This window comes from Strix uralensis, chromosome Z (genome assembly GCF_047716275.1).
Source record: "Strix uralensis isolate ZFMK-TIS-50842 chromosome Z, bStrUra1, whole genome shotgun sequence".
Taxonomy (NCBI): domain Eukaryota; kingdom Metazoa; phylum Chordata; class Aves; order Strigiformes; family Strigidae; genus Strix; species Strix uralensis.
In genome coordinates this window covers 48,449,561-48,468,465 of record NC_134012.1, presented here as the reverse complement: position 1 = coordinate 48,468,465, position 18,905 = coordinate 48,449,561, and the positions used below count along the sequence as shown (strand labels likewise).

The window sequence follows — 18,905 nt, the reverse complement described above, 5'->3', positions numbered from 1 at the left end:
GAAAACATGTAGGGCATGCTCCACACAGCCTGACATCCAGACATCTCCCAAGGCTCTAGCCTTGCAAAAAAGCTACACAAATTCTCCTTTCACAGTCTTTACCTCTTGCTTGGCATTTTCAACTCTGGTTCATTCCTCCTCTTGTTGAGCTTGCATGGTAGCAACTTTCTGCTTCATATCAAACAGCTTCTTCTCGTGCTCCCCTTCTGTCTCCACCTTCTCTTTTTCCCATTGCTCCAGTATCTTCTGCAGCTCTGAATGATGCCCTTCCCACTCGCTTGCCTGAGGAGTGGAGGGAAAGACTTCAAGGTGAAGTCCCAGCCACGCTCCTCAAAACAAATGTGAAGCTTCATCCCTCCCACAATCCCCCACCTCAACAGTGCACAACAATGGCTTTGTGCTCTCCATAAATCACATCCTGTCAAGGAACTTAAAAAGGCGGGTCAGCAGGTAGAAGAATCATAGAATCATTTAGGTTGGAAAGACCTTTAAGATCATTGAGTCCAATCATTATGAAAAGGAGATGTTACCTTCCTCTCTCTGATGGCTGCCTGTTTCCTAGCACCTGTCTCCTCAGGATTTCTCTCTCTTCTTAGAGTCTATTTTCAAAGCTCACATCCCTTTCCATCAGTGAAAAGATGTAGATGGACTGCAGGGTGAGAAAGAGACTGGTACCCTGATGCCCCAGTCACAAGACAGGCCACAAACGGCGGTACCAGGAACAAGGGGCCTGTTACACATGCGTCAAGCCCAGAGGTAACACCTCTGACGACGGTTACAGGACAGAAAGAAAGGGAGAAAGTTCCCGTGACTGCAGTTGGTAGCAATGTGAGGAGTCTACTTCATGGCAGACAGGAGTCTGGTAAGATCCTACCCCTTTCCTGCCAGGCTTTGGGTGGGGAGCACCCAAACTCCAGCTAAACTCGCCTTAGGCCCACACTGAATCTGTGGCTGCTTCTACTGTCCTGGCAGAATCCTGGGGGTCTTCACATGCCTTCAGGTACGAGGTTTAGGGTTAGGGCTAGGGGTTAGGGGTTGGGGATCAGGGTATAGGCATTAGGGGTAGGGGGTAGGGTTAGGAGGTTACGGGCTGGGTGGCTTGGGGGGATCGGGGGCCTTGGGGGGATGGGGGGATAGGGGTTGGGGATTAGGGTTAGGGTTTGGGGTTAGGGTTAGAGATAGGGGTTATGGGTTGGGGTTAGGAGGTAGGGGGTGGGGGTAAGGGGATAGGGGATAGGTGTGGTGGGTGGGGGTTAGGGGATAGGGGTTGGGGGTTATGGGTTAGGGATTAGGGTTATGGGTTAGGGGTTGGGGTTAGGGGTTTTGGGGGTTAGGGTTAGAGATAGGGGTTATCGGTTGGGGTTAGGGGTTAGGAGGTAAGGGGCTGAGGGTGGGGGTTAAGGGTAAGGGTTAAGGTTTAGGGGGTTAGGGGTTGGGGGTTAGGCGTGGTGGGTGGGGGTTAGGGGTTGGGGGTTAGGGATTAGGGTTAGGGTTTGCGGTTCGGGTTAGGGGTTTTGGGCTTGGGGGTTAGGGGTAGGAGGTAAGGGGCTGAGTGTGGGGTTTAAGGGTAGGGGTTAGGGTTCGGCATGGTGGGTGGAGGTTAGGGGTTAGGGGTGGGGATTAGGGGTTAGGGTTTACAGGTTAGGGTTAGATGGTTAGGGGCTGGGGGTAGGGGTTAGTGGTCTGGGTTAGGGGTCAGGGTTAGGGGTAGGGGGGTTAGTGGCTGGGGGTAGGGGGTCAGGGGGTAGGGATTAGGAGTTGGGGGTTAGGCGTTATGGTAAGGGGATAGGGGTTAGTGTTACGGGTTAGGGGTTACAGGTTAGGGGTTAGGATTATCTGCCTGGCCCAGCAAGGTGTGACCTATGACAGATGGTTTCTCCCATTTCACACACTCAGGCTATTACTCTTCTAAAGCCAGCCCACAAAGCTTGCTTGAAGAATTCAGAAGCATGTTGTTTCCTACCACGTCTTGCAGGAGCTGGTTTGTTTCCACTTCATGATCAGTTTGCCGCAGTTTGAGGGTATTGTTATACTGCTGTTCTGTCTGCAAGAGCTGTTGTACCATGTTTTCCCGTTTCTGCCTCATTAGAGATCGCTCTGCTTCCAGCTCACACTGAAGGCACTTCACTTCCCCTGCAAACAGGACAAACGACAAGATTCAGAGTCTAAACAATGGTTCTGACTTCACTGACCTTAAGCCATCTGAACTCTAGTGCAGGAGAGATCTGCCTCCATCTCCTTCACTCCTCAGAAGCACTGCGGACACAGAGCTATTTTTATACCATCTTCCCTAGCAGGGGGATCACCAGAAACAGGAGGCTCTCACCTTGTATCACCTCCTTGGCCTATGTGACTGTGTGAAGTTGGATTTCAAGCTGACTCCTGGTGATCTCCAGCTGAGATAAGTGCTGCTGAGCTTCAAACAGGCTGGATTCCAGTGTCTCCTTCACTGACCTGTGAGTTGTGAATACAGAGAGGAATGAGTTTGTTGCTCCTGATGCCCACTGAGAGTTATGCCCACAAGATCCCTACCCCTCAGTACGGAAAATGGGTTGCAAGGAAACTTGTATACAGAAAGCATATTTCTCCATTTAAAATAGCAATGCAGGCCCCTCCAGGGGAATGCCCAGGCTTTGCTTATGACCTAGCATAACACAGAAAGCCCAGCCGAATTTGATCTCAATGGCCAAATCTGAAATTGCTGTTGGCTGACACACAGGTAGCTGTGCCCAAAGTCTGGGCCAACAAGCAAAAGCCCGGTCTCTGCTCACAGCCCTCAGCTCATCAGCGCTTCCAAGCTGCTCTGCAGGGGAACAGAACAAGAGTATCTCCCTGGATGACTCGTGACTTTTTGAATGCTGTTCACAGTGTAGCTATAGGTAAGTGATTTTCCAGACTCCTTGTATTTAAAAGGGACTCAAGAAATACATAAGATGATATAGTAAGATCTCCCACTTGGAGCAGCATTCGTAAGAAATCTGAACTAGATTTTATCTGAACAAGGACCACCTGAAAGGAGAGACGGGCAGCCTTCAGTTTCAACTGTTGAAAGTTCAAGAGACAAACTTGCTGCTTTTCTCTAAGTGTTGCTATTTAAGTAGGCAGTAGCCCAAGTGACTTGTTGCTCTTTAAAATGGAAGCTGTAGTACTGCAGAGCCAAATTCTTACAACCACAGACTTCAACCAACTGCTGCGTATGACATGCAGGGTTCTGGAACCAGGAGCTGAAGTGACCTCCCTGATCTAACACAGCACCCTGTGTGCCAGGTTCCTACAACACACAGCACTGCCTCACTAGTACGGGGATGCCATAAAAACCACAGCAGTAGAATTTCACTACTTGGATGGACAATGGAGGGTGTATCTTCAAGAAGGAGAACAAGCACATATTTCTGATTGTGCCAGTCTCTGGCAGTCCAAAGTAAATAGGCTCCATTTCAGGATAAATAGAATCAGTCTCTAAAACAGAACAGAAAAGATAGAGTCCAAAACTGTGACAACAAAAGACTCTTGAGAACAACATCTGGCAAAAACAGTTGCTGAATTTTTATCTATTGTCAAAGTTCTTCATAACTAATTTATCTTTTTTAAAAAAAATGTATCCCTTTTCAAAAAATTTTTAAAAAGGAGCTGAATATTTAATAGTTTAGTAACAGCCCAATAATTGACCAAACATAACTCAGCTGGATCAAATAAGAGAAGCTGGAGCTCAGAAGAAGCAGCAGCTCTCAAGAAACATACTGAGTCAAAATAGGTGTTTATCAGCCATCCTAATGACATACTTTGGAGTAATACAGTGTAAAAGTCAAGAAACATGAGAAACAATGTCTAAAACATCATTTGTACAACTCTGCAAGTTCAGGAGTCTTCTAAAAAACACCTACAAGGAGGACAAACAACTCAATTTTTTTTTTTTTCTGAGCAGAACTTGTCACATATGATCTTAGAAAGGCAGAAGGACAGAATCTTGCTCCTTCCCTGTGTAACTTCTCCACAACATCTGTCTCTAAACAGCAGGTGGTAAGGAGTACAGGACGCAGACATCAGTGATGGGCAAGAATCCTCAAAGACGTGAGGATTCAAAAGAGGTTTCCCAGCTGCTGGTGTAACCAGCTGTGGGTCCTGCACCACAGGTAACAAGACTTAGCTTCCAACCAGAAGGCCCTCGAGATCTGCAGCACCAGCCTCTGGCTCCACCCTAGATGGCAGTGTCCTACTCACAACGTCTGCATGGAACAGCCATCAACAGTCCAACTACTTGGTAAGGAAAGATCTATGTTCAAATGCATAGAACAAGAAACCAAAACCAGAGAGAAACTTCAGTTTCAGTAAACGTCTGCAGGGTTTAATTATTACTCAATTCAGAGCCAAGCTGCCTTGCTTTGGACTTCACACAGGAAGGGGGCATAAACATGAACCCAAGGCCCAGGAGATGTTTGCTAGTTTTAGCTGTCAGGAAAACAACATTAAAATCATAGTATACTTTTTTCATTTTGCTCAAGATTCTTTCATTTTCTGCCCGTGGAAGGTGAAAACATTTGAAAAGCACACAGGATGCAGTAAATCCTCGTGTAATGATTACCACCTTTATAATTACAGCCATTATATAATGTCCTGCCTAGGGTTTCCTCCCTGCCTTTACCTGGCCTCTGCCAGCTACTCTGAAAGGCCTCGTCTGCCCCGCTGCAGGGCTGCAGTCGCACCTCTAGGGCAGCCTTCTCATGCTCCAGGAACTCCTTCTCTTTGGACACCGTGGCCAGTGCGTGCCCCTGGCGAGAGGGCTCCTGGCGCAGCTGCTCAGACCGCTGCGAGCTGACGCTTGCTGGCGGTAAACGTGAAAGCAGGACAAAAGACAGAGTCCTTTCTCTGGAGTTCTGTGCAGAGCCAGCCAGTGCCACTTCTGCATCAGCTGGAGGAGAAAGAGCTCCTGTACTGCGGGCTGAAAGTTTAAGAGCATCTGCTCTATACCACGCTAATACCCTGGGCTGCCAAAAGGCACTGGGACTGTTAACTTGGAAGTGATGAGTATGGCCACGCTGGGCTGCCTGGGACCACACAGCCCCTTCACAGCAAACATAAATACACCAGACTACGTGTTTGCATGCAAAAATATGGCATCTTCCAGAACTGTCACCTTGCAAACTGGAACTCTATCAGAATCTATCCCAGTGCTGGAAATTTTCAGAAAAGTTTGAGCAAAAGCAACTTTGCTCGCTGAAGAAAGTGAAAATACACATGGTTTCTCCTTCTGAAAAAAAAAAAGATCAAAGTGCATTGGCTGCAATGAGGTGATGCTGAGCAGGGAAACAGCCCTTGGGGTGATTTATGAAAGTCTGGCTGATGCGGCCAAAGAGATGGTAGACTCTATTCATACAGCAGTTCATGTCAAAAACACTGTTTGCTTGTTTCACACAAAGAAGTTGTCTAATATACCTTGCTGGTATTCAAACTTGAAGATTAACCATGATTTTTTAGCTTTTTTCTTCAATATAACACCTCTGATGGGTATTTGCCAAACATACCGTGGACTCCAAGACTGACTATCTAACAGAGAACAGACCATCAGAAACAATTCTCTCAAAGTTATCCCATAATATCCAAGGTTGTACATTATGAAACTGACATTTAAATGATGACAAACTCCCTGGTCTCCTTCAGTGACATGATTCTCCCAAGCTCTTTTTCCAGGGTATCAAAATCAGTTAGTCCAGAGTGAAGAGTCTTGTGTGATCACCTATTTCTCATCTTCCTCAAAGCCTGAAGAGGCTCTAACAGCTCACAGAATCAAAGAACCATTTAGGTTGGAAAAGACCTCTAAGATCATCAAGTCCAACTGTTAACCCAACACTGCCAAGCCACCACTAAGCCATGTCCCTAAGCACCACATCAACATGGCTTTTAAGTATCTCCAGGGATGGTGACTCAACCGCTTCCCTGGGCAGCCCGTTCCAAGGCTTGACAACCCTTTCCATGAAGAAATTTTTCCTAATATCCAACCTAAACCTCCCCTGGTGCAACTTGAGTCCTTTTCCTCTCGTCCTATCGTTTGTTACATGGGAAAAAAGACTGACACCCACCTCGCTACAACCTCTCGGGTAGTTGTAGAGAGCGATGAGGTCTCCCCTCAGCCTCCTCTTCTCCAGACTAAACCCCCCCAGTTCCCTCAGCTGCTCCTCATAAGACTTGTACTCTAAACCCTCCACCAGCTTCGTTGCCCTTCTCTGGACATGCTCCAGCATCTCAAATTCTTTCTTGTAGTGAGGGGCCCAAACTGAACACAGTATTCAAGGTGTGGCCTCACCAGTGCTGAGCACAGGGGGACAATCCCTGCCCTAGTCCTGCTGGCCACACTAGTTCTGACACAAGCCAGGATGTCATTGGCCTTCTTGGCCACCTGGGCACACTGCCAGCTCATAATCAGCCAGCTGCTGACCAATACCCCCAGGTCCTTCTTCCCCAGGCATATGTCCAGCCACAAAGTTGCATGTATGTCTTAAAATACAATTTCAACAATTTCAACAATTTCAAGATCTCATTCCCGTTCTTAGCAGTACAAGACAGCAGACATTGACTTGCAGTTTTGTCCCGCTCTCTAGGCTCGAACAAATGGAGTTTTGAAAGTTGCAGACTTCACAACAAAAAGCATAAATAGAAACATGCAACCCCGTGGTTTTTTGACTCAGAAAAAGGGTGGAGAGCTACGCTGTTTGCTTCTTTTGCCACATGGGAGAGTAGCAGCTTCACTCAGATTCATGGGCAAGACAAATCATCTCTCTGCAGCTTATCAAAAGCCAAAAAAGAGGCCACCACAGACAGGTGGATTGAAGTCATCTGTAGCAGCAGAGGACAACTGAGAGAATTGCAGAACAGCTCTGCCAGCCATCAACACATTTCCAAAAGGCAGTAAACAAAGCTTCTGACCTCCAGCACTACTAAGTGTCTCCTTGACAAAACCACCGCAGAATCCAACAGACTGAGTTTCACTGAGCTGAGCAGCCAAAAGCCCACCCGGAAAGCACCAGGTGTTTGGTCTCACCTGACTGAGCTGCTCTTGGGTTTCTGCCTTCTCCTCTGCCAGTATCCTGAGCTCTACCTGCAGCCCCTCCTGTTGCTGCTCCACTTTCTTCAGCAGCTGCTCCAGGTGGGCTTTCTCTGCACTGAGCTCTTCATTTGTTCTTTCACACAAGCTCAGCTTCTCCTGGTCAGAGTTCCTTACTCTCTCCATCTCAGCCACTTTACCCGACAGAACTTCATTCTCTTGTTCCAGCTGCAGTTACAGAAGCACAGAGGAAATGAAATACAGTAAGATTTACCATGGAGAAGGTTTGGCTTCGACAGAAAAAGGAACATTTCCATATTCAGGCAGTCATACGTCTGAAGGCAAGAAGTCTGAAAAGCAGCAGCAGCTGCAGATGAACACTTGCCAAGATCTTTGGCAACCGCTCACCTGCGACACAAGTTTGTTCAGTCGCACTTTATCCAGTGCAAGAGCTTCATTGACACTGCTCATCTTTGCTGCTGCAACGTGTAGAACAGCTACTTCAGCACCCAGCTTATTCTGAGCCTCTCTCAACTCTGCCACTGACTGCTCTCCCTGAAGAGACAAAAGAACAACATGAAAGCAAAGACAAGAAAATCCCTGACTTGAAGCAGCGACTCCAGATCCCCTTTGGTGTCTCTGACACACCCCCAGTCCAGCGCTCCCAATAAGCACGTGGGGACTAACTACACCAAGGAGCCTGTGTGGTCTGATCACCCTTTTTGCAAGAAGAACAACACCGTCACTGTCTTCTACTGACAGAAATGGCACCTGTGCTGGTCTTGCTACCACAACTCCCTCTCCCACGAGTGCTGCCTAGGAATAAGGTGACCATACCTTCTCCAGCGCCATGGTAAGCTCATGTTTCTCTTGCTTCAGCAGATCCCTCTGAAGGTGCGATTCCTCCAGTGTCTCTCTTGCAACTACCAGCTCACTCTCTAATAAAGAATGTTTTTCTTCAAGTGCAGCTAAGTCCTTCAGCCTATGAGAAGGGGAAAGACAAACAAGTTTTTAATGTAAAAACAGTCTTATTTCCAAAACCAAGATTACATACTATTTCCGAGATATGGCAGTTTGAACGATTTGCAACAGCTTTCTATTTACCCCTAAAGAACACTGTAATTTCCTGCCTAGCGCTGCATCAGTCTTTGTCACTGACCCAAGTGAAACATTCATCATTGAGAAAGTAAAACAAGCTTCCAGAAATCACAGGTTTCCAAAAAGTTCAGGTGCTCTCAACGGCTTCCTGCCTGTTAGCTCTCTCCTCTTTTTGATACATTAGATACCAGACTTTCCAAAGTTCTTCTTTGCATAAGACAGACTTTTAAAGTCCAGATTAACATTCTCTCCATTATTCTTGCCTGCAGCAACAAAATGATGAAAGAGCCTGCAATCTATTTGGGGAGATCTGTATGAATTTCCAATCCAATAACCATAAGATGACAGGATGATTCAGGCTGGCAGGGACCCCAGGAGGCCTTCAGGTCAAAGGACCTGGGGTCAGCTATGAGATCAGTCCAGGTTGCTCAAGGCTCGATCCACCTGGGGCTTCCAAATTCCCAGGGATGGAATCTGCACAACCTTTCTGAGCAACCTGTTCTGCTGCAGGATTGCCTTCATGGTTCCATTTTTTGTTCTCTTTAAATCCAGCCGGAACCTCTCTTGTTTCACCTTAGGCCTGTCATCAACTACTCCGGTCAGCTTTGGAATGATTTTTTTCAAGGGCCATAAAGAAAGTACAAGGAGGCACCTCTGCTTGTGTCAGCAGGGAGCCAGACCTGCCCACGTGCTCCCTTCATCATTCTGTGCTACACATGCTGAGCAGACAAAATCCATTCTTTTAGGGGGGCCTCCCACCATCCGGCAGCACCCACCCCTGCCCAGAGGAAGCTTTAATGCTCACAGGAGCTCCTGGCCACGACATGCTCTCTCCATCCTCTGCTGCTGCTCCACCCTCTCCCCCTGGGCTGCATCTTCCCTCAGCTGCAACTCAGTGTTACTCTGACACAGACACAAGGCTTCTTGCTCCGTCTCTTCAAGCTGTTGCTGTAGCTCTGCCCTGGTTTTCTCGAGGTTTGCACAGTCACTGCAGAGACAAAGCTCAGTCAGAAGAATGAACAGGCCTGAAGAGTCACGGATCCCATTTCAGTCACTCCAGGCTGGCGCTGTGAGCAGCACAGTAAGGAACAACTTGCCCTTCCCCTCACAAGGTCACTGGAGAGGGACAGAGGAAGGCAGGCAGGCTTTTGCCTTCGTTCACCGAGAAGCCGTGGCTAGCAAAGGGCCCCCAGAGAACAGAATTCAGAGAAGCAGCACGTCGAGAGGGAGGCGTCTTGTATTCCAACATCGCTCTGAGTCTCCAAGACAGCCTTAGGATTCACAGTAGAGCAGGAAAAGCAGTGACAGGAGGATGCTGAAGTGCCAAACAGGGGCATACACGGGGAGGGCAGGCGAATTCTTTGCCCATAACACCTCTGAACTGCCAGAACGGGAAGCAGATTGCCTCCAGAATGCAGGAGGAGGAGGGAACACTCACCTTCTGAGTGCTTCTACCAGAGACTGCAGGTGCTGCTGGCCGTCTGGCATTCCTGCTCCAGTTGCTCGAGGCTTTGCTGCAGCTTCCTGCACTTCTCTTCCTGCTGCCTGTGCTGGTGCAGCAGGAAACTGATAGAGTCCTGCCTGGCAGAGAGCTCTTCTTCTAGGGCCTGCAAGGAATGGGCAGGGAAAAGCACAAACAAGCAATAAGGAGCAGGGAAGATGGCTCCTGATAGCTGTGAGAGAAGCAAGCAGCGAGACAGCTCACCTGAAGGCAAAAGTTGTGATGAGGGGGTGGAGATCAAAGAGAGAAAAGCAGCAGAACACAGAGCTGGTGAGACTGGTGAGGCGATATAGTACCAAGAGTGGGATGGCTAGAAAGAAACTGGCTAAGTGAATGGAAAGGATTCAAGATAAGCAAGGCATTAGCAGCTGAGCCTGTGGCCAGTGGTGAAGATAAGGAGAAATTCTCACCTGTGCTGCTCCTCTCCTCCTTGGCAGTGCTTCCTGAACCAATACGAAGGCACGCTCTGTATCAACAGAGCTCAGACAAGAGAGGATGTTGTTAGACTCTGCCTGCTGGGAGCTGTCAGTGACCACGCTGTCACATTCATCTAACACCACCTGAAAGCCCATATCAAGCTGTTACTCTCTGCTCATTCTACTTAATTTTCTTTGTCTATTTCTCCTTTTCCCCCACTTCACCCTAGAAAACCATTAAAAACTCAATTTCTTCAGTCAACAAAGAAGTTTTGTCCCTGCGGTCACAAGTGCTCCAGGGATTTCTGAATACAGCTACTACAAACAAGAAGAAACAACTGTGAAGTGGCTGGAGGCTGCCTGAACGCTCAGTTTCTTGAAGCTCTCATGAATGATTTTAGTCTCCTTCAGCTTCTTAGAGCCACGGAGATGAGGAGCACTGTCAACACTGGGTCAACACTGGAAGTAGCAATGAAAGGAAATATTAATGCTACCCAGGGAAGAAGGAAGTTGATGAATACTGGAAAACAGCAATGAAAAAGCTAATGTTTATTCTGAGCAGTAGCACAAGAAGATAAAAATGACTACATAAGGGGAAAGAACTGACTTTGTGAGAAGCTGTGTAAAAGATCTGATGATTAAACCCCCCTCCCTAGAGTGAGGTTTAGGACTAAGCTAAAGTTAGCCCTAAACAGTTAGATCAGTTGCAATTCTGGGGAAATAATAATGGTCAGTGAATGCAGAGTGAAAGGAGCAGAGTTGGCACGTGCATTGATTCAGTCAGTGACCTTTTATAAAAATCTAAAGAACAACAGAGTCATTGCTCAAGAGGTGGGAGAAGCCTCCAGGCAACACTAGAACACAAATGTCAAGTAGCCAACTCAGAAAACACAGACAGTATAAAACACATATATCTATTCCCCGGGCTAGTCGTTTGCCTTCCTCAAGCACTTTTAAATCAAATTACAGGGATGTGGTCCCAACTCTGTACTCACTCACCTCTGTTATATCTTTTATCAGCTTTTGGAGGGAAAGATTCTCTTCTTTGACACTTTTAGTCAATGAAGCTTCATATTCTTTCTCTAACAGACTTGCTTCCTGAGAATAGAATAAGCAAAGGGTGGGCAGGGAAGAGCTGCTCCCCTCTGCAGCGCTCCCAGCCTCAGCAGCATCGTCGTGCTGATAAGCCTCAGCCCTAGTGATTCCAGTATATTCCTTCCCACATCTGTTGAATTCCTTCTTTGCTAAAACTAAGAAGAGAAAGACCAACAGCTGATTTTCACAGGCTGCTATGAAGCTGTCAATTCCAAGGAACTTTGATCCCTGGAGATTTAGTCACAGGCAGAATAGCACTGGTGCAACCCCGGGAACTGTCTGCAGCTCCCCGCCACTGTCTGCACCTGGCACCTGGGCTGACTCACACGTGCCTGATGCTCCCACACATCAGAGTCCTCACCACTCTTTCTCTTGAGGAAACCACACCCCTTCATGCTAAAGCTGGAGAACAAACATTGGGCCATCTCCCAAATAAAGGTAAAACATACTAGAATCTCCACAGTGTCGTTAAGTGTTTTCATGGTCTTCTCCTTCTCCTTGTTCTGCTTCTGAGACTGTACGAGCAAGGCTGAGAGCTCCGTCACCCTGAGAAGAGAAGGTCCACGTGCCATTCCAAAAGCACCGCACACCATCACCTGCTAAAGAGCTAAGCAGCTCCCAGAAGCACAGCAGAGAAAGTTCAGCCCAGAAAATACAGCAAAGGCAGCGTTCACCTCTACAGGTTAATATGCCTGATGTTGCAAAATGGCCCTTCCTGCCCCAAAGGACTTCTGCACTCAGTCTTGTAAGGAACTGTCAGTACAGAGGGGCTTAGGATGGCCCTGGGCAAATTCCTCCCAACTCCTTTGCACAGCCCTGGGTAGCAAAAGGGCTGTACAAGAGACACAGCTTTCTTTATGCTGGTCTCAACTTCTCACCAAGAACCAGGTAACAGAAAAAACGCTGTAATACACTGTGATCTCTTTTCCAGTCTTGTCTTACAAAAGCTTCTGTCGGTCAGACGTGTTTTTCTATCCTGCTGTTGAAGGCCATAGCTTGGCTAGGGACAGAAACAAGGCTGTGCAGAACGGGTATGTTTTAAACGTGAACACAGCCCATCTACGAATCCAAGAAGCAGCCACAAAAGGTAATGTTGGTAAAAGCAAAGTTTAAAACACATTTACCTGTCCTGAAGCTCCTTCTTCTCCAGGTCCCCCTTGACTTGTAAGTGCATCACTTCCCAAGTCTTCTGGCTTGTTTCCTGTTCCGCTTGCTGCTGTGCCTGATCCTTTAGGACAGGTCTGCCCACACTGACAGGCTCCCAGAGCTGCACGCCAGAGTTCAGGCGGGAGCAGTTTACAAGTACAGATCCAGAAAGCCTCATCTGCTCTGCCTTCAGCTCGGACAAATCTCTGCAGAAGGATCAAGAAAGAGATCATACTCACACCACCGTCTTTATCAGCTGACTCACTTCTGAAGCTCATTAATGGTGCAGCAGTAAAAGCTGGCAGGAAAGATGACATCTTTGCTGGGGACAAACCATTCATCTGACACTGGGATCAGGACACATCTTGATAGTTGAGCAATGGGTCTATTTGACAGTTTGAGGAGTGAGGCTATTTTCTCCTCAGAGATAAGAAGTATGGAACAGCCAAAAGGCTTCAAGAATGAACTAGTAGGTCAGGGCATACCCTGCACATTAAGGAAAGCTTACAGCCAAGTAAGGTAAATGGCTGACAGTAACTCACAGTTTGAAACTGCATGCAGTTTCAACAGAAGAATGTACTATTATGGCTACACTGGTTTTGTTTGCATAGAAGGCAGCTGTGAGAAAGGAACCTCAGAGAGACCAAGAACAAGAAAACAGTCATCAAAAGAAGGTATCAAACTAAGCAAAATACATTGGATAAATGCAGTAACAGGGTCAAGAAGCTATTCTTCCTCTCAACAATGTTGCTACAGGAATAAACGGATACAAACTGACCAGAATAAATGTAAGCTGGAAATGAGAAGGAAAAAAAAGATAATATTCATGAATGACCTTTCCGTCAGGAGCAGTGAGAAAAGAAAGCCAGTGAGATTTAAGGCAGATGTTAATCACTCTGTGAAAGGGACCGCTCTACATGCTGCACGCACAGCTTTGGTGAGTCTCTTCCAAGGTGTCCACATGTGCCCCTGTCTGTGTTAATACGCCCAAACATCAACAGAGTCAGTTCATCTCTTCAGGGCCTCCGCACCGCTTATAGCCTGAGCCCTGCGGTGTCCTCTGAAAACCAGCTCAAAAAATATTATTCTGAAAATAGCCAAAAGCATGCTTAATGGCACTGCTTCAGACTGCCAAAGGAGAAATCCTACCTTTAGCTGCAGCTAAAGTAACATCAAGGCTTAAAAAGCAGCTGTGAAGGGAAGCTACATTTTTTCTGCAAGAGGTCCAGCCTGAACTTCTACTCACCAGTCAGTGGCAGTCTTCATGTCCAGGAAATGATGGTGGAAGGTTACCACCTGGCGCCACAGGCTGAGCAGACGGTTACGTTCACCCCTTAAGTAGCTGTCAGAAAGCTAAACAGGCAAAGACAACAAGAAATGCCAATTCAGCCTCCGCTGTCACTGTACAAGTCTTTCAGATAGGAGAGAGCACAACCATCATCACCAGGTCTCCTTTAATAACAATTCCAACAGGGGCATCAAGGGTTGAAGAGGTACCACAGAGGCATCCTCAGTGGGCCTGCCACCTGACTTCAGAGAAGGGAACATCCACACTTCTCCTGTGGGAGTGGGGATCAGCAAAGCAAACTGACCACGATTCATCATCTCGCCCTGCAGAGGTGTCAAACAGTCTTGGTGGAAGAAGACAAAAACAAGCCCCTCCAAGACCAGTGTCAGATTTGCTTACAACAGGCTACTGGTAAGGGAGGCCTGTCCTCTTCTGCTGTTGGCTACTCTGAGTCTGAAAACACACAGACCTCTCTGCTCTGCACTGCTGTAGACAGCGATTTAGGAACCGTTGAAACAACGACCGTTCATGTGGGACTGCCCTACAGCATCCAGCAACAGCAACCGTTTGCCTTTAAGACCGAGCAGTGTGGTCACAGCAGGGGGGTATCTCCCATCCACACAGTCTGATGACACTCCTCCATCTCACGCCCCTGCCTCCTGCCAGTCAGCACCAACACAGCCTCAATGGAGCCACAACTTTCACACAGCAAGTCGCCTGTGCCAGAAATAAAATGCATTCTCATTCCCCTCTGGCATCACGTCTGACATTCCCGCAGCCTTATCCCTACCTCACGTTCACTGCGCCATTCGCTCTCCTTCAATTCCAGCTCCTCCTGGGCCCTCATCCAATCCGCCATCAGTTTTTCAACATCTTTTTTAAGGGCTGAATTAACCTCACTGGCTTTATCGACGTGCTCCCGCAGGAGAGTGTTCACGTCTGCCAGATGCTCACACCTTGGAAAGGGAGAAACAGCAATGAGGTCACGGAACAACTGCTGTCCACAGGCAGCACCCCCGTGACTTTCCAACTCCTTCAACGCTGACTGTTGTCAAACTGAGAGGCAGTAAAAGTGCCTTCTAGGATTAACTAAGATCTCTCTGTGATGGCACACTCATTTGCTTCTCCTTGCTCTGAGCCTTCAATTTCCATCTACAGTTTCATTCCCCCTTCCTTTGATGATGCCCACAGCTAATGTCTTGCCTTCCCTTCGTGCTCTCTGATCACTGGGTGCACCACCTTTCTCCATCCTTGTCCTGACCACCTCTCTTCCTCCACTATCCTCAGTTTCTATGTCCTCTTCCCTTGCAATGATTGTACCCACCACTGCCCTCACCTTCTCCTTAAGCCTCTCCCTGTCTGTACAATACAGTGGGTAAGACCTGTAGCAAAGACCCCACCTTGCTGACCCAGTAAAGTGCACACCACAAAGACAGCACCATATACATAGGGGAAACAGCTTTATAGGAAACTTTCCACTGAAAATTGAAGAGCCAGGCGCTGCAGGCTTATGACTTTGGGGCCACAGACTGACATCCCACCCAGGAAACATTTCAAGAACAAAATTTAAAGAACTGCTACCCTGTGAACAAGCACAAAACTCAGTTTCTGGATCAAAACGTGAGTCGTGTTTCTCCCACCTTAGTTTGCAACATACGTAACACAGCACACACAGTTCATCTCCTGGACAGAGGTAAAAAGAAAAGCAAAGAAAGAAATGTGGCAGAAGATGCCTGTGGTGCAAGTGCTCTACTGGGGACTCTGTTATAAGCACAGGGTGTGCTATTCGCGGAGAATCAAACAGGAAAACTCATGCGCCACAAAATGTTCAGCATGTCAGGGCTTGATTCTCAACCTAAAATGGGGCTCTGCTGAGTAGCTCACCTACTGAATCATAGAATTTAGGCTGGAAAAGGACCTTTGGAGGTCACCCAGAGCAACCCCCTGCTCAAAACAGAGCCATTCAGCACGAAACACTACTACTGCACCACAGAACAGTCTGTGGACCTTTCTCCTTTCTAAACAACTTGCCCAACTGCTTCCCTTGGGGAGACCAGGTAGAACCCGACAGGTTTTCCCTCACTTCCATAAGCATCCAGGATACCAAATGTAAGGTAACACTTCTTCCCCTTACCTTTGAAGCAGTGCTTTCTCCAGGCTGTGGTCTTCTGTGGCTTCCCCCCTGCCTGGAAGGGATCCCTTAAGAAGAAAGGAAATGTTTAGTCAAATTCTTGTGTTCCCTTCACTACTGTTAGCATCCACCGCTTTCCCCTCCGTTTCTTTGGCACCTCAGGAGCTCGTGGCTTCCTGACCATGGAGGGGAAGGGTGTTACTCAGTGGGAGTGGCTCTCCTCAGCCTCCCACTGTCACACTCTCACAGCTGGGTATCCTTAGCTCATCACCGTGAGCACTCACTTAGACTTGAAGCCTGGGAATACTCTCCTATCCTTTGTCTCCTAGGTTTACTTTAGCTGTCAAGCAGAAAGAAAAGCAGAGGGCCGGCTCTGTGTGTTGAACGCCACCATTCTTGCCTTCCAAAATGCTGTGTTTCAGCCGACTCTTTTTCAGAGACAGCCATATAATGTAACAGGCAGTACAGCCCTCTCCTGAGACCTAGGACAAATATCACTCTGGCAATAAAGCACTCTTCCACAAAATTGAAATCCTTCTTCAACGGGTTTTCTGGACTGGCATTTCTGGGACTACTGGCTGCTCTAAGAATGGCAACGGGACAAAACAGTGACGGGCAAACTTACAGCACTTCTCTAAATCCCCAGGTAGCGAAACTTTGTTTTCCTCTGTCACTGTTTTCAGGAGCTTTTTGTCTGTGTGCACGAATGCTACGCGCACTATCTGTAGTCAGCAACCTCCACACTCACCCCTCCTGCTCCCAGCTGCTGCTCCAGCTCTTGACACCGAGTCCGGTACTGCAGCACCTGGGTGGATAAAGAGAACAAAGATGAGCGAATGCAGCTTGTAACAGACTCGGCTCCTCCCGCACCAGCTTTTCTCTGAGTCTTCACAGCCCAAGCACAGCACATTCCCCAGTGCTGCCGATATGGCCAACAAGAAGCCGTTATGACACAGGGAAGCTTCACCTTACCTATTATTAAAGAACTTGAGACTGGGTTTCTTTTACACGTAGCGCTCCCTGCTCAGCTCCAGCAGCGATGGCAGCAGAATGAGCAGACAGGCCCAGACAGCCGTGCCCGGCCCACGGCCACTATGGACCCCCAAACAGTATTTCCAGCGGGCTGGAAGTCCAGCGGGCCCTCGAAGTTGGAGAAATGAGTTTTCAAAACTGCTTTTCACTATTTAGCAAGTACAGTTAGTTCCAACCCCAGTCCCGCTCAGCCACAGCAGATTCCTGCTCGCCTGCAGCAGACACGCACGGGCAGCAGAAGCGGGATGACCTGGCAGCAGCGCCGGGCGCACCGTCGGGCTCCGGGCCGGGCCGGGCCGGGCCTGCCCCCACCCTGCGCCCAGCTCGGGCACCCTCCTCCCGCCAGCGCTCCTGGGCCCGGGCGAACCAGGCCCGGGCTGCCCGCCCCTGCCCGGGGCCGCCCCAAGCCGCCCCCGCCGGCTCGGCTCCTGCCTCCGGGCCGGCCCCTGCTCCCGCGGTCGCACGACGGCCTTCGCCAGCCGGGCCCCGCTCCTGCAGCGCGACAGAGCCCTCACGGGAAGCTCGGGGGGGCCCGCGACAGGGCCCAGCGGGCCGGGCCGGGCCGGGCGGCTCCCAGCGCCTCCCCCGAGCTCCGGGCTCGGCGTCCTCCCGCCCGCGGCAGCGCGCTGGCCGCCGCTGAGGCCCCGCTCAGCGCGGCCCGGCCCCCCCCATCCCGGGCCGGTCCCCCCGGGCCGGCGGCCCCGCTCTCCCCTTCACCTTGCAGCTGCCGCCCCAGCCCCGCTGGCCGCTGCTGCGCCTCCTGCGAGCTCTGCCAGGCCCCGGGGCCGCGGCAGGGGGTGGGGTGGAATCCGCAGTCGGGGCGCTCGCCGGGACGTCCCGGGCCCCGGTGCCCCCCGGGAAGGGCGGGGGAGGGGAAGAGGGGAGGGGGAAGGGGAAGAGGGGAGGGGGAAGGGGAAGAGGGGGGGGAAGACCCCAACCCCCCCCCCCCCCCGAGCAGCCGGGGGTGAGGCTGCGACGCGGGCGTGACGCCACCCCCGAGGTCCCCCCCATCCCAGGACCCCCCTACCCGCCTTCCCGCCTCACCTGAGCCCGCAGGGCCCGGAGGAGCGGCCCCCGCCGCCGCCGCCGCCGTCATGGTGGCCCTGAGGGGAGCGGGGTCCGCCATGGCGAGTGTGGGCACTGCCAGGGTGGGGGCGGGGCCAGAGGGGCGCATGCGCAGGACGCGGAAGGGGTGCGGAGTGACGCCGCGGCCGCCATGGCGAGTGTGGGCCTTGCCAGTGAGGGGGCGGGGACAGCAGGGCGCATGCGCAGGACGCGGAAGGGGTGCGGAGCGACGTCGCGGCCGCCATGTCGCGTGAGGGCAGCCCGTTCGGGGACGGGGCCGGCGCGGCGTGGGGGCCGCAGGGCGGGAAGGCGCTTTCCTCAGCTCAGCCGCCTCCGCCGCCGCCGCCGCTATTTTGGAGGCGGCACCGGTCGGAGTGGGCGCCGCTGCCTCCTCTTCCTCCTCCTCTTCCTCCTCCTGGGGTGCTGGGGGGGCTCTAGGGGCTGGAGGGCCTGGGGGGGGGCTCCTGGGGTACGTGTGGGTCTGTAGGGCCCCTATAGATCCTGAGAGTGTCCCCCCGCCCCCTCCCTCCTCCAGGCGAACCGCCCCAGCCAGCCCCCATGGGGGGACCCCAGGGTACAGCCCCCCCAACCCCCCCCCCCGATCCCCTATGGGGCATTATGGGGATCTATAGGGTCCCTCACCCTCTTTTTTTCCTCTCCAGCGCTATAGGGGGGGCCCCCCGACTCTGGGGCTGCCCCCCAACACCAGCAGCGAGGTGGGGGCTGTGCCTGCGCCTCCTGCCCGGCCCCAGCGTCCTCTGCGGGGTCTGCGAGTGCCCCCGCCTCGCCCAACGGCCCCCCCAGCCCCCAGGTCAGTTTGGGGGGTCCCTGCCCTTCCTTGGGGGGGTCCCCGAGTTTTGGGGGTGACCCCAAGCCCTGACCCCCCCACACCTTTTTTTTACCGTAGAGCTGGCAGTGCCCCCGTTGCACCTTCTGCAACCAGGGGTTGGGGTGCGTCTGTGACATCTGCACTGCTCTGGGGGGGGTTCCCTGCCCCCCTGAACCCTGCCGCGTCCCCCCAACACCCCCCGACCTTTGGTGGGGGGTGACTGACCCTCCCCCCCCCCACCGCCCTCACCCCTTCCCAGGAGGCC

General features: G+C 50.8%; 1 pseudogene; it reads right to left on the bottom strand.

Annotated features, from left to right (window-relative positions):
* LOC141938254 (uncharacterized) overlaps window positions 1-17,872 on the bottom strand; it is a 33,216-nt pseudogene extending 15,344 nt beyond the window's left edge.
* Between the last annotated feature and the right edge of the window lie 1,033 nt (window positions 17,873-18,905).